This window comes from Nannobrachium achirus (genome assembly GCF_963921795.1).
Source record: "Nannobrachium achirus genome assembly, chromosome: 3".
Taxonomy (NCBI): Eukaryota; Metazoa; Chordata; class Actinopteri; order Myctophiformes; family Myctophidae; genus Nannobrachium; species Nannobrachium achirus.
The window spans coordinates 4462553-4478436 of record NC_137812.1 but is presented as its reverse complement, the minus strand read 5'-3'; the positions used below and the strand labels follow the sequence as shown (position 1 = coordinate 4478436).

The 15884-nt window shown below is 44.2% G+C and overlaps 2 protein-coding genes across 3 annotated transcripts in view; one reads left to right on the top strand and one right to left on the bottom strand.

Moving 5' to 3' along the window:
• Positions 1–15884, top strand: part of LOC308281586 (uncharacterized protein) — a gene marked incomplete at its 3' end in the record, with an annotated part of 534349 nt that overhangs the window by 141392 nt on the left and 377073 nt on the right. The window lies entirely within an intron of this gene.
• The window catches only part of LOC308281730 (neurotrypsin-like), a 92980-nt gene that overhangs the window by 70958 nt on the left and 6138 nt on the right, over positions 1–15884 (bottom strand). The window lies entirely within an intron of this gene.

The following is a 15884-nucleotide window of genomic DNA, read 5'->3' as shown; positions in this document are numbered from 1 at the left end:
TGCTAGCTGGTAAGGAACCAGGGACAGATGAACGGTACAGCCCAGAACTCATACACCGCAGGTTCCTGAGGTCAATCAGCACAGGGCTCATCAGTGACAATATCAAGTTCCAACTAAAGGCTTGTCTTGATGATCTGACCGTCACAGATGAAACCCTCATTGAGAAGATGAATGAAGCAGCCAGTGCTGATTTGGAACGGAAAAATAAGCTGAAAAAGAATATAAGCAGTAAAGTAACAAAAGTACATGAGATGCAGCCGGAAGTGGGAATTCATCAGCAGAGCCATGTCAGTGCAGAGGCTCCTCCAGAGGTCCAAGAACACGCAGTTGCAGCAAAGGACACCAAGGGGCGTAAAGTGACTGCAGCAACGAGTGAGAGGGACACTGAACTGTATGAATTAGTAAAACAACTGAAACAAAAAATGGAGGAAATGAGAAAAAGCATGCACAGCTCGCCAGCGGCTCCCAGTGCGCCTAAGTGGAATGGAAGGAGAGGGTGTAAAGCCTGTCAAGACAATGGGGTGGGCGATCGCTGTGAACACTGTTTCAAGTGTGGACAATCAGGGCACGTCTCGAGGGGCTTTAGAGGTCCACGTAAGCCACCAGGCCACCCTGATGAAGCAGCTGTTTCAGGCCACACTGTCATGCCACTAAATGCATCCTCCCCAAACCAAAACGAACAGAGTGAAGTGCATAAGCTGCTGTGTGAACGGATCAGACAGCTAGATATGGAGTCATCGGAGTCGGAGCCATGGTGAGCCATGGTGAGCCATGGTGGTCAGCAGCGTCATTCAAAATTGCTGAGCCTCATTGGGAAAAGGTGTATGGTGGACTGTTCCTTTAATGGAGTCACAACCCAAGCCATTTGGGACACCGGGTCACAAGTGAGCATGATAAGTGAGAAATGGAGAAGAAATCACCTACCACACACGACAGTGCGCAGCATCGATGAACTCCTGGAATCGGGCACAGTGCTTGGTAAGGCAGTGAACCAAACAGCCATACCCTTCGCAGGCTGGGTGGAAGTGAAGTTCCAGCTAAAATCAGGTGACACCTTAAACCCAGAACTGTGTGTGCCTGTGCTCATTGCCCGTGACCTAGTCTGGTAGGATTCACCTTGAAACATGGGCTGCATATTGTTGTCAGTGTTGGGAAAGTTCACTTTAAAAACGAACTAGTTCAAGTTCAAGTTCAGAACTTCTAAAATGAACTAGTTCATTTTTAGTTCATAATTCCCCATTATGAACTAAAGTTCATGGTTCCCCAAAATGAACTACATAGTTCTTTTTTAGTTCTTTTTTTAACCATATTTTTTTTTATACTTTTGGCTATTCAAAAAAAAAAAAAAAAAAAAGGAAAAAAGAAAAAAAGGAAAAAAAATATATATATATATATATATACAAAGGTCTATATATATATATAAATGTTTAGACGTTGCTGCATGTTATTATTTGTCAAAATTATTGACTCAGCCATATAGAACCACACACAGCAATAATTTCATCCAACTTAACATTGAGGTGCCCACAATATTTATGTGCCCACTGCCTAGTTCCCAGTCTTCCTGCACCCTTATTGTGAAGGGCTGAATGTAATAACCATGTTATTGTCTCATTGTGTGAAATATCATAATATTCAAAACAAATATTTGACTCCAATTGATTCCCCACACAGTATTGACTTGATATAGCAATAAACACAGCAGTTGTGGGAAAACTAAGACATTGTTCAAAAAACACAATTCCGATTTTGGTCATTTTGGAAATAGGGCAAAAAATATATTTTTCTTCAATCTACTGTCTTGACACTCTAACCAAAATTGTTCTATAGACCATAATCTACAAATTGGAAGTGAAAGAAACTTTAACACACATTTGAAATAAAAACAAAAAATTACATGTACAAGGAACCCCACTAGAAAAAAAACAAAAAATGTCATACAAGGAACCCCACTAGAAGGCAGACGTTTCTCGTGCACAGCATGTTTCCGCGTTGGTTAAAGTAGCTGATCTACAAGCTCACGTTGTCTCGTGGATGCGACGCGTTGTGAGCTTGCAGATCAGCTATTTTCGCCGTGCAACACACATAGGACAAAGTATAGTCAGTCAGGCTTGCGAGACGAGGAGGAGATTCACAGTGCAGCAGCAGAGTGCAGACAGCACCGCATATCAACGGAGGAACGTTCACGAGGAGCTGTGTGCAGTGCCTACTATTGGAGCATGTGAATGAAAAGAGAGACGAGAGGAGCAGAGGACAGACGACCGCGGAGGCGCGGACCGCCGCATGAACGGCCGACGAACGCCGACGAACGTCGTTCACGGGCGTCAGAATGACCGCGTTCGACAATATCGTTCATCAAGCGAAAACAATTACGTTCAGTTCACGTTCGCCCAAAATATGAACGTGTTCATGAACGATCGTTCTTTGAACGCGTTCGGGTACAACACTGATTGTTGTAGTGTTTTTGGTTGGTATTCTGTTCTTAATGTTTTGAAGGTTTGCACAGGGCTCTACTTCCTGTATTGTCCCAGCTCAGATTCTGAGCCTGGGACAACTTCCTGCCCAGGAATATCATAGTTTTGGCCCAGAGGTTCTTCTCGCCCCCCTAGTGGCGAGAAAAAGAACCTCTGGGAACTCAGATTGCCCGTGACCCAAGAGTTCCAGCAGAGCCCATAATTGGCTACAATGTGATCGAAGAGCTAGTAAAGGGTGGAATGGAGAAACAGCTTGACGTCACCACCAAAGCGCTGAGTGAATCTTTCTCCATTGACTGTAACAGAATAGAAGTGCTGACACAGCAACTACGATCCAGCGACGCCGACACTAGAGAAGGAGTGGTCAGAGTCGGACGACATCATGCTGTCATACCAGCTGGCAAGACGAAGGAGGTCAAGTGCTGTGTGCGAACAAGCCCCCTTCCCACTAAACAGGAAGTAGTATTCGAGCCTGATGAGAGTGCAAAATGGCCTGATGGTCTGAACATCACCGAAACCATCATTAGCCTGCAGAGAGGAGCCTGGTCCAGAGTCTCAATCCCAGTGACCAACGACACCTGTTATGACATCACTCTCAACCCCCGTACAGTGCTGGGCCAGGTACAGAAGATTAAAGCTTTATATCCTGCAGAGGCCAGACCAGTAGAGGTGAAACAGAGCTCAGGGGATGTGCTGATGGAAAGGACAACACGGACACACACAGACGAGAAGAGAGGTGATGTGGCTGTGGCGTACAAAGATGGAGGCGGGTGGGACCCCCCGGTGTCCGTCGACCACCTGTCACCAGAGAAGCAGAGGATGGTGAAACAACTGCTGTGAGAGGAGAGTGGTGCGTTTTCCAGAAACGATGATGATGTGGGGAGTATCCCCTCCCTCAAGCTCAAAATAAGACTGCATGACACCACCCCTGTCAAGCGCACATACACCTCAGTGCCCAAGCTTTACACAAAGAAGTCAAGGAATATCTAATAATAGATTTATTGAACAAAGGATGGATAAAGAAATCTAGATCTCCTTACTCCTCGCCCATCGTCTGTGTGCGCAAGAAGGATGGCAGCCTCCGTCTATGCTGCGATTATCGGGAGCTAAACCGGAAGTCCATCCCAGACCGTCACCCCATCCCCTGTGTGCAAGACAGCTTAACAGGAAGTGCCTTCTTCTCCATCCTTGATCAGGGGAAGGCATATCACCAGGGCTACATGGACGAGAGCAGTCAACCACTCACAGCTTTTATTACACCCTGGGGTCTATATGAATGGGTGCGGATCCCCTTTGGACTGTCCTCAGCCCCAGCAGAATTCCAACGAAGCATGGAAGAATGCCTGGTGGGACTCAGGGATGAGTCATGTCAGCCGTACCTCGACGACAATCTTGTTCACAGTCGCACCTTCGAGGACCACCTGCATGACCTGCGGGCAGTCTTACAACGCTACCAGCAGCATGGAGTCAAGCTGACGCCACGGAAGTGCGACGTGTTCAAGGACAGCGTGAAGTTCCTGGGCAAGATTGTGTCAAAAGAAGGCTACACAATGGATCCTGCTGAGTTAGCACCAGTGCAAGCTCTGAAGGACAAGACACCTGCAACTGTGGGAGACCTAAGAAGACTACTGGGATTTTTATCCTACTACAGACAGTACATTCCCAACTTCTCCCGCATTGCCAAGCCACTGTACAGCCTGCTAGTGGTTGAGAAAACACCAGACAAAAGGCCCAAGGGGAAAGGAAAGAGCAAGACGGGAGGACGGATGAAATCAGATCAGGCACCATTAGTTAGGTAAAGTTAGCCGAAAGTTAAACCAATCTGGGAACTAAATCTAAATCAATATCTTTCTTCACAAATGTGTTCATAAAGGTGTCAACTATCACCTCTGAACTTTCTCAATCACAACTCCCTTGGGGAACTTTGTGGGAGCCAATCAAATTTGGGGGTATCCCGTGGGCCTGGGATTAAAGGGGGGGAAATAGAAAATGGCCAGTATGAGCGTATGAGGTGTGTAATTAGGGTATTTGGGGGCTGCTGAATCCATTCCAACCATTAGTTATCAGTAAAAATGACTCCTTGGCCATAAAATAGGCCACAACAAACTATTTTTTTGTGTCCACAAGACATAATATTGTCAATAAAAAAATGGTTGGAGTAGGGTTTGAATTCATGAAAACTATTCAAGATGAGAGCACATCATGACACACATGATAACATGATACAATCTGACAAGGAACACTCAAAAGGGTTTAAAGCATAGGGACTAACAGGACACAGGTGAACTCGAATGACATGATTGGCTAAGCCTTAGCCTATTTTATGGCCAAGGAGTCATTTAAACTGAAAACTAATGGTTGGAATGGATTCAGCAGCCCAAAAATACCCTAATTACACACCCCATATGCTCATATTGTTTATTTTTAATTTTTTATCCCCTTTAATCCCAGGCCCAGGTATCCCGATACCCCCAACTTTTATTGGTTCCCACTAAGTTCCCCAAGGGAGTTGTGATTGAGAAAGTTCAGAGGTGATAGTTGACACCTTTATGAACACATTTGTGAAGAAATATATTGATTTTGATTATGTATGTATATATGTATATTATGTATATATATATATATATATATATATATATATATATATATATATATATATATATATATGTATATGTATACATATATATATATATATATATATTATTTTTTTTTCCAGGGATCCCCAGAAGCAAAGATTAGATTTTTGTCTATTCTGCATCCAGCTTAAGGCCACAGACCCGTTGGGAAACGAGTTTGGGTCGACTTTGTTTTAGGTCGGCTTTTCCTGTTACCGTCTCAGACTAGCTAAAAAAAACGTAGAAACCCGGGAAAAACCCAATGAGGGACCCATCCCGGCTCCCCAAAAGCTCACTCTTAACTTGTCCTGAAACGTGGCAGCCCTGCATTAAATCTACTCACCATGATAGAGCACAGAGGTCACAATGAACCTGAAGATACCTTCATCATCATCATCATCATCAACTTTTATTTACAGACACAAGGTCCAATAAGAAGACATACAACACAACATTTAAAAACATCACACCAATAAATAAATAAATAAATAAATAAAAGATAAAGCAATCAGAACACTAAAATAAGGCAGTATACCAGTGTTTACAGATGCAAGAGTGGTATTTCACATTACTGAAATGGGGTTTTGTCAGCTGCATGAATATCAAATTATTAGACACATTCCAGGTTCAAGGTTCAAGGTTGTACTTTATTGTTACATCTTGTGTACAGGTACATAAGAGTAAAACTTATTTTTGTTCGGCTTCCTTCAGACAATGCAGTGGTAGAACAAAAAAAAACACATTTAAGATAAAAATATAAGTAATAATGGCTTAGGAAAGAAAGAGTGCAAAAGGCAAAAGAGCAAAGAATGTAAAAAGCATCCTCAGCTGTACATGTGCATAAAGTTTGGTATATTGTATACACCAATGGCATTTTTCCGTACTAGCTACTGTACAATAACTAGCTACTGTAAAATAACGGAAAAAAATCAGACGACAAATAAACTTAAACGTCAAATGTCTCAAAAGAGCATGAAAAGTGCACACTCCTACTTCACAAAACAACTGACTGGCACTCGACCATCTGGGCTTTCTGACTAGAATGCTCATACAGTCATTGTAAGCAACCTGTAGCTTTTGGATGCTTGTCTGCTTATATTTTACCCACAAGGGGGCACTAGTATACAGAGGAGTGCCATAGGCTCTGAACAAGTTTATCTTAACATCATTAGAACAAAAGTAGAACTTCTTCCTAAGCATGTTGGCTTGTGCATACAGCATACGCCGCACCTATATATGTCATCATCATCATCATCATCATCATCATCATCATCATCATCATCACTCAGCAGGTCAGTAATGATGTGACCCAGATACTTTGCTTTATCACACACAGTCAGAACCTGACAGATAAAATGAAGGAAAAGAAAGGTCCTTGTCCTCTCTTGTTCTACAGATCATGATGACACTCTTTTTAGCACATCACATTTTACACCATAATCTGAACATATATTCAGCAGCTGTTGGAACCCAACACTGCTAGGAGACAGGATGGCCAAATCATCAGCATGTTTTGACCTTCAGCATGACCTTCACTGAACAAGATACCTTCACTGTCTGCTGTGTCTATAGCTACAGATATTTCAAAGCTACTGTTCTAGCACTCCTGTCCTCATACGCCCCCTCATAGCCTGCCTGAACAAACACACACACAGGCGTGCGCACGCAAACACACACACACACACACACACACACACACACACACACACACACACACACACACACACACACACACACACACACACACACACACACACACACAAGCACACACACACACACACACACACACACACACACACACACACACACACACACACACACACACACACACACACAGATCAATAAAGGTTGACTTTGATCAGATAAAATAAATCAACAATTAGTATGTATGGTTAGAGTTACTGGAGTTATTGAATAATAGTTACAATATGTATGGTTAGAGTTACTGGTGTTATTGAATGTATTCATAATAGTCACTAATAATAGTTAGTTACAATATGAATGGATTAGAGTTACTAGAGTGTTATTACATTTTATGAAAACCAGTACATCCTGTCTGTCTGTCCGTCCTTCCGTAACGCTTCAATGTCTGTAGCTGAACCTGTTTGGCATATATGAAATATTTGGCAATACTCATATATGGACGCTCCCAGCCCTGTTAGGGGAATCGCCCAAACAAAATCCCTTTTATGCCCATATATGGAGATCCCTGATGTCATCAATATTAAGCCCATATCTGGGAATGCCTGAGAGTGCACTCGAGATTCAAAGTTCGTCCCCCGATCACTGCGACTCCATCTCCCCGAACCGACCTATCCTGCCCTCCACCACGGCAACAGCGACCGTTTCAGCCTCCTGGTTTGGGATGGCAGAAGCCACCGGCCACTTGGTGAAGTAATCCATGGCGGAGAGGAAGTAGCAGTTGCCCCCGTCGGAGCGAGGCTACGGCTCTGCAATGTCTATCCCCACCCTCTCCATAGGGGACCCCTCTGGGAACTGCTGGAGTGGCGCTTGCGAGCGCCCAGTGGGTCTCTTCTGCCGCCCCCAGTAGAAGCTCTGACGAAGGCGGCGAAGGGTTTCCTTGACCCCAAAGTGTCCAGACCCACCTGCCCTGTGCATGGCTTTCAGCACTGTCTCCTGCAGGCCCTTCGGAACCACCACCTGCCACAGCTCTTCCCTAGTGGCTGCTGTCTTGAACGCCCCAACACACAGGTCTGTAGCCAACTCGCCCCACGCGTCGCAGCCAGGTGACCGTAAGCCCACCGCACTTGGCTCTCAATGTCATTGGCCAGCCCCCGGAACGACTCACCAGGCTTCCTGTACTTCCCCTTCACTTCCCCCTCGCTTCATCTAAAGGTAACTCTTAACCACAGAGATTTGTGGACGATTTCCATCGAAAAGCAGCAGCTGCTGACAGGCTGCCGATAGGGAGCCATCGGGAGCTTGTCGGCAATGAGATGCTTGCCCGTCGATAGGGCTGGCGGTTCCCGCCGATGAAAAACTGAGCCTGCTCTGTCTTTTTGCCGTCGGTTATAAATCCTCTATTGTAGCATGGACCTCTGTCTAGTCTGCTACAGTGCAGAACTTTGTGTTGCATAGAGAATATAGGCTGCTGCCTTCAGGAAGGAGATACGGTGTTCCAGAATACAATACAGTCAGATTAAAAAGTTAATTTGTTCATCAGTCGATTTTAAGGCTTAATCAGGAGTTTGGCCAGAGGTAGAGCCCTGCACGGGCCTGAAATGTGGGAATTAAGGCCCAGCCCGGCCCCAAGCCCGTTAGTGAGTTTCACAAACGAGCCCGGCCCGGCCCGTAAGCCTGTCACATTATTATTTATTATTATTATTATTATTATTACGTGTGTGGCTTTCACTGCTGCGCGCAGCAGCTACACTCTCAAGGGGAATCTTGCGCTCTGATTAAAAGAAAGAAGTCAACATCACAACACAAGTAAGAAATCTTCCTCCACCCACCGTTTGTTATGTTACTGTATAATCCTCACAGCAGAAAATTAGACATTGATTTATTGATATTATTGTCGGCTTGCCGTGGTTACAAGCCATCTCGTAAAATACGGAGTATCGTCCAGTTAGCCTACTAAAGAGTAAAGACGCTTTCCGCAATGAATGGATACGGGAGGTCGGGGAATCATTACAGGGCGATTTATTTGAGAAATGACTGAAAATGGGTGAATCTACAGTAGTGCTCCTAATTATCTAGTCTTGCTGTGTGAGTCGCAGACACACAGAGTTCGTGTGAGTGTGACAGAAGAAAAGCCGTAAAGCCCTCGGCTCGTCGCGCCCATTGGCTAATGTACTCATGTCACGACCAATCAGAGCCGTGTTGCTATAGATACGACTAGAACCCATAGCCTAGAAGACTATAGGCTATGCGAGGCAGCACTCGCTCACACTCTCCATTCTATCTATGCGCAAAGAGACGTCATGTGTGAAATTCACAGCGCGAAATGTTCCGAGCATGGTTCTGAGCCCGGCCCGGCCCTAGGCCCGCTGGTGAGTTTCAGAAACGAGGGGCGGGCCGGAACGGGCCCTGGTCGGGTCCCGTCGGGCTTGCAGGGCTCTAGCCAGAGGTAGGCTAGGCAGTGGACAGTGCTCTTGTCTGTTTTATCCTCATGTATGTAATCCTGTCTCGTTCATTGGTTGTTTATGTCAAATGTTTGCATAAGTTTTCGCATACATGGCTGTTGTGTCGCAAGACGAATTTCAGTGTGTACTGACAATAAAGTACTATATCATATCATATATCATATCATATCATTACAGAAGCAAACCTAAATAAGCCAGAGACATTTTTGTGGCACATTTTAACTAAATACCATATTCTCAATCTCAACTCTCAGTTCCTATTCCAATCGACTCCAAAGCAAAGCTAGTAATAGTGCTGCGTTGTTCTGTTTTGGTGAGAGATCTCCTCCTCCGGTTGCCTCATTTTGTGAGTGAAACAAGGGACCAGGTCTATGAAAACAATTCCAAAAAGAAGCAACCAGTTTCACCACATGAGCTCTATTACATTAGCCATTTTCTAAAATAATGTTGAAAGCGAGGCCAAATAAGCAACTGTACTTCAGAAACAAGCCCAAACTAAATTAACCCGCAACTAGAGACTTTACAGGAAAACAAGACCAAGGTTGCTTATAATGAGCAGACCTGGCAACACTGACAAACCTAACCTGACTTGCGTCAGATGGTGGCAGTAGTGCGTTGGCTACCGCTCTACTTTACCATCTGAGTTCTCTCGGTGGGAGTTGATAACGCTCGTAAAGCCCCGGGCCGGACCAATCAGCGGCAGCTACGGGCGGGCTCTGAGCGGCTCTGAGCCAATAGAGTCTGATTGCAGACCACGTGGAAACCCAGGAGGCAGATTCTGGGTGGAACGTCACGCAGACAGGCCAATATGAGTGGTTGGAGTTGGCACTCCCAGACTGTGATAGACAGACGGCCCCATCCAATCACCTGCTAAGAATTTCAAAAAAATGGCCCGCCCCTTACATCGAGTCTGCCGGAGCAATCCCAGATGGATAGTAAGCAGGAATACGCACTGCTGCTATCATCTGGCGCAAGTCAGGTTATGACAAACCAGTGTCTGCCAGCCATCTGAATGCAATGTTTGTCGCCCGACTTTTAAATGCCAAGTTTGCCAACTAAGGCCAGCAGACTAAAACAGACTGGCAGTTTGGAGCCGTTGGAAGTAGGCTGTTTGGTGTGGAGACACCTTTACACGTTTATCTAGCGTGTTTTAGCCGGTCAGCAGCATTCACTCCTTTTGTTGGGACAAAAGGTAGGGATTTTGACACTACTTTTGTGTGAATTTAAAAGAAAGTGTGCGTAGGGCAGCAATGGATGACACGCAACTCTGCCCCTCCAAACGCTGTCTCCGCCTAGACCTCCGACTAGAATCACAGCCGCCTCTAATGGAACCATTCACTTGAATGGACATACCACAGATTTTTACACATTAAATATTCATTCCGTTTTGGATATCTCTTCCAATCCATCAAAAAGGCATGGATATGCATTGGAAAAATATGTAGGCCTTCAAACAAAACGACAAAGGAATATAAGGACGCAACAGAGAGGAATGAGGAAATTGCGCTGGCTGAGGAACCTTTAACCGGGAGTTTACACTGACTCCGATCGATTTAAATATGAATCATGACTACAAATACCTTATTTGTTATGTTAAATATCTACTGAGTATAGCCTAATGTAGGCTGAATGAACAGGGGTAGCCTTACTAGCCTACAATGTGAAGTGCTTCAGCTCTGCCTTGGGTAGCTGCATTGTTGGAGGCTATGGGCAGGGGCGTCACAAGGGGGGGAATGGGACTGAGTTATAGGGCCCAAGGTGGAAGGGCCTTAATTATTTTATACTTTAGCTATTGAAAAATAGCAGATATACAAGCTCACAGCGCGGCACTTGCGAGCTTGTAGATCTGCTATTTTTGAATCCCCCAATGAAGAACATTCATGTGGGCTCGCAGTGAATCCTTGTACCCAGGGCCCAGAATTTGGTGCGACGACACCCTTGGCTCCATCGAGCTAAAACTTTTCTGGAATCGGCATGTTAAGAAACATGTAGGCCTAGCCTACATTTGAAGCATTTTATTCTTGTTGTTGTGTAATGTAGAGAATAGCCAACCTCATTTGTCGCCATATATCATCATCATCACAGATCAAATAAATACATTAACACACCATTTAGGCGTTAAATTCACTTGTAGGTATATTCATTAAGTGCTGCTATTTGTTGTCTTTCTTACCTTGTGTTAACTGTCCAGTCCAGTGATAAGTTGGCATATATTAGATGAAGTAATTTGTCTGCTTTTACTAGCGTAGCCCAGGCTGACAATGGTCCCTCCGAAGCCCTAGACACTGAGCAACTCACTACTACATTTCTGTCCACCTGTGCCAGCATTCTGGACACTGTTGCGCCATTAAAACCTGTGCGCCCCAGACCTATGTCTGAGCCCTGGATAAACGACACCACGCGCGCTGCCAGGAGAGAGTGTCGGAAGGCTGAGCGCAGGTGGAGGAAAGACAGGCTCCATGTGTCACACGACATTTTAAAGGAGTGTTGGAAAGAATATCAGCGCACTGTTAAGGCTGAAAAGTCAAGGCATTTCTCTGACATTATTTCCAAAAATGTGGATAAACCGCGTGTTCTCTTTAACACATTGACCGCCATTTTAACATTCACTGTAGGCTCTCCTGCCATTTTGTTTAAGCATTTTCTTCATATTTAGACATTTTTCCTAAATTCCCTGTTTGCACGAAAATGTCATACAGTGCCTGGAATAAAAGAAGACATCCTCTAGTCTCTCCAAAAAATATTTTTTTGTATGTACGATGTAGCAATCTAGAGTTTTGGCCATTTCAAACCCCTTGTTTTTTTCAAAATCCAGGTGGAAATTCAAAATAATTGGAGTTATTGACCTTTTTGTGAATGATCTGTTTTCAAGTGGATAACTCACTTGAGATTTGTCTTTATGGCTTCAGGCATTATTAGATAAGTGTACTAATGTAATTATGTAATTATGTAATAGGATTTATTTTTAGAATTTTCTGTTTAGAAAAATGCAGAGAAAAATATTTTTATTGGCTATATCTGACCAAAAAACTCACATACTATATTGCAGTATTTCTGTGAGTATTTCTGTGAGCCCCCACTTGGGGGCGCTTTCTCCCTGTCTCTGTGTGTCTGCTGGTTGTTTTTTGCTCTGTACAGGTGCACACACACAAATAGACATAAAAGGGGGCATGAGTCTTTTTTCTAACATGTCCTAGAATGTGAAAATAGCAGATCTACAAGCTCTACAAGCTCAACACATCGCTCTGTGACACATTGAGAGCTTGTCATTCAATTTTATATGAGATACTTCAATGGTTTCCAGTGGAAATAAGCTTAGTCTTTTCATGGATCTCCTTTTAGTAGACCTTGTACCAGTGAACTGTACCGTCATGAAACTGTACCTTTTCCTATGCAAACTTCTAATAAAGTCTTCAATCAATCAATCAAAGTCGAGCTTGTAGATCTGCTATTTTCACATTCTAGGACATGTTGGAAAAATGTCTCCCCCTGCCCCTAAAAAATCCTCTGCACTGCCCTGCTAAACGCGTCTTTGCTAACGAGGCAAGTAGTTGATCTCTGGTGCGTCTTTTGAGGCTTCATCTACAGTAGTTTTTCACTTGTTTTTTGGGGGAGCGGACCACCGCCTGGTTCCCTGAAAAGTGTTGGCTGGAGACCAGGGTAGTGAGAGGACCCCCTTCGAAATGTTGGAAATGAGAGGACCCCCTTCGAGATCGCATCGCCAGGGACCACTTCAACTGGATCGTGTCGTGTCGTGTGAACTTTATGTAATCGTGGTTTATTGATTGATTTTACAACGTTGTGTAACAGTTGATTATCGTGTTCCCACTGCTCTGCGGAGCGAAGCGTTGGGCCCGCGGACCCCCTATTGGAGGCGACCATGCAGGGACCCCCCCTTTGCAAAGGACCGCCTGGCGCCAATGGCCTGCTTGGCTGCTTGTGGACTAAAATACCATTACAAAACAATATATTATAGCCTGGATATATGGATTATAAACCATGGTGTGGATTCTTATCAACCACCAGCATTCTCAGGTATGTTTTAGAAGCATTTATATGGCGAATTGGCGATCATTTTGAGAGAGAGAGAGAGAGAGAGAGAGAGAGAGAGAGAGGCAGATCTCTGATTTATGGGACTGTGTCCTGATCAGGGGGACCACTGAAACACATACAGAGTGGTCCGTGGAGCAGCCAGCTAAGAGATGTGTGCGCACACACACACACACACACACACACACACACACACACACACACACACACACACACACACACACACACACACACACACACACACAGCTGTTCTAACACTTTTTTTCTTCTCTTTTTTTTTCGGCTGCCAGCTTTGTGTGCTCAAATGCGTCACTTTGCCAGTTCACTGTGCTTTATGGGGAGATTTATACATTTGTATTGCAATTTGTACATTATTACAGTCTTTTTTTCAAACACACTTACTTTGATGTGTGATATTTTAGGTTTCCTTTAAGATAAAAGGCTCAAAATTTGTCACGAGCTGGGGAAGACTGTAATTAAACATTACATTATATAAAAGCTAATTCTCGGGACTATCGGGCCTGGCGGGGAACGACATTGGGATTTTCTCGGGACTATCGGGGGAGGCGGTAAATGAGTTAAAACAATCGACCAGTTGTTAAATCCTTCACAACCCACTTGTTTGGAAGCATCTTCATAGGTCTGTGAACGATTTCTTTGCTATTTTATAGACAAAGTCACTACCATCAGAGCACAAATATCCCCCCCTGCTTTTGATCCCTCCATGGCTGTCACCTGCACAACTGTATTTAACCATTTCAACCCTGTATCCTTCTCTAAACTCAGTGAACTGGTCATTCAACTCAAAACCTCATCCTGTCCCACAGATGCTATCCCCACTCACCTCTTTAAGGAGGTCTGGGAGACTATTGGCCCTAGTGTCCATAACATCATAAATAGCAGTCTGGCTTCAGGTGTTGTACCAAGTTATTTCAAAGAGGCAGTTGTGACACCATTAATTAAGAAACTCAATCTGGATACCTCAGTTTTAGCAAACTACAGACCTATTTCAAAGCTTCCATTCATTTCAAAAATCCTTGAAAAAACTGTTTTATTTCAATTACAGTCTTTTCTGCAGGTACACAGCATTTTTGATGTTTTTCAATCCGGGTTCAAAGCGTTTCACAGTACTGAGTCAGCGTTGCTGAGAGTGTTCAATGATGTGCTCTTGACCACTGACAAAGGTGATTCTGCAATCTTATTGCTTCTAGATCTATCGTCGGCTTTTGATACCCTGGATCATAAAACCCTAATCTCTCGATTAGAGCATTGTGTTGGTGTCAGGGACACAGCTTTAAAGTGGTTTTACTCCTACCTATCTGAGAGATGTTTCTCTGTAAAATTTGGAGATTTTGTTTCATCCTCTACTGATTCTCGGGCCGATACTGTTCTCCTTATATCTTCTCCCCCTGGGACTAATCTTTAAGAAACATGGTATCTCGTATCACTTTTACGCAGATGATTCCCAAATCTATATGCCCCTAAAGAAAGCAAGTAATAGCTCCCTGACACCTCTCCTTGACTGCTTAAATGATATCAAGGCTTGGATGGCCCTTAACTTTCTAAGTGTAAACGAAAGTAAAACGGAAGTCATAGTGTTTGGACCCAGTGGTCCTGGTGCGGTACCCACGGACCTGGGTTCCCTGCAGCCCTATGTCAAGCCTGTTGTCTCCAACCTTGGCGTCAAATTTGACAACATGCTCAAACTTGACAAACAAGTTAATGCCGTGGTCAGGTCCAGCTTCTATCATCTGAGGCAGCTCGCTCAAATCAAGTCTGTTCTGTCTTTCGCTGACTTCGAGCGTGTTATTCATGCCTTTATTACCACACGGTTAGACTATTGTAATGCACTGTATGCCGGCTTAAATCAAGCCTCCATGGCTCGCCTGCAGCTGGTCCAGAATTCTGCGGCACGTCTCCTAACTGGCACCCGCAGGCATGACCACATTACACCTATTCTGGCCAGACTTCATTGGCTCCCTGTTCGCTTCAGAATATATTTTAAAATTTTACTATTTGCGTTCAAATCAATGAACGGTTTGGCACCTCAGTACCTCTGCGAACTCATAGAGGCTTATAACCCCCCAAGGTCATTGAGGTCTGAGGGCCAGCTGAAACTCAAGGTCACACAGACGACCAGATTAAAAACCAGGGGTGACAGAGCCTTCGCTGCCATCGCCCCCACACTATGGAATGCACTCCCCTCCCATGTTAGACTGGCCCCCACCATAGAGTCTTTTAAAGCTCGTCTTAAGTCCCATCTTTATACCTTGGCTTTTAATCCCACCTGAGTTTCTGTGGTCTATGTCATTGACCGCCCAGGTCAATGACACTAATTATTATGGCATGAATCGATCTAAAGAATAAAGTCTGTGATGATAATGTTGGCAATGCATGCTTATGGCTGATGTGAGGCTTAATCGCTAGCTATTAATTATCTCGAGACAGAGTAGTAGCGAGCGACCGAACTTTTCCTTGATGATGGCTAGCCAGATTGGTAGCTATTTGACATAACAAATAAGGTGTTGGGTGTTATAGTCATGGGGCATATTAGCCAATACAGTGTATTCATATTTAAATCGATCTGAGACAGTTAAAACGGCTCTATAGGTCCAGCAGCCAGAGAGCAATTTAGTTAT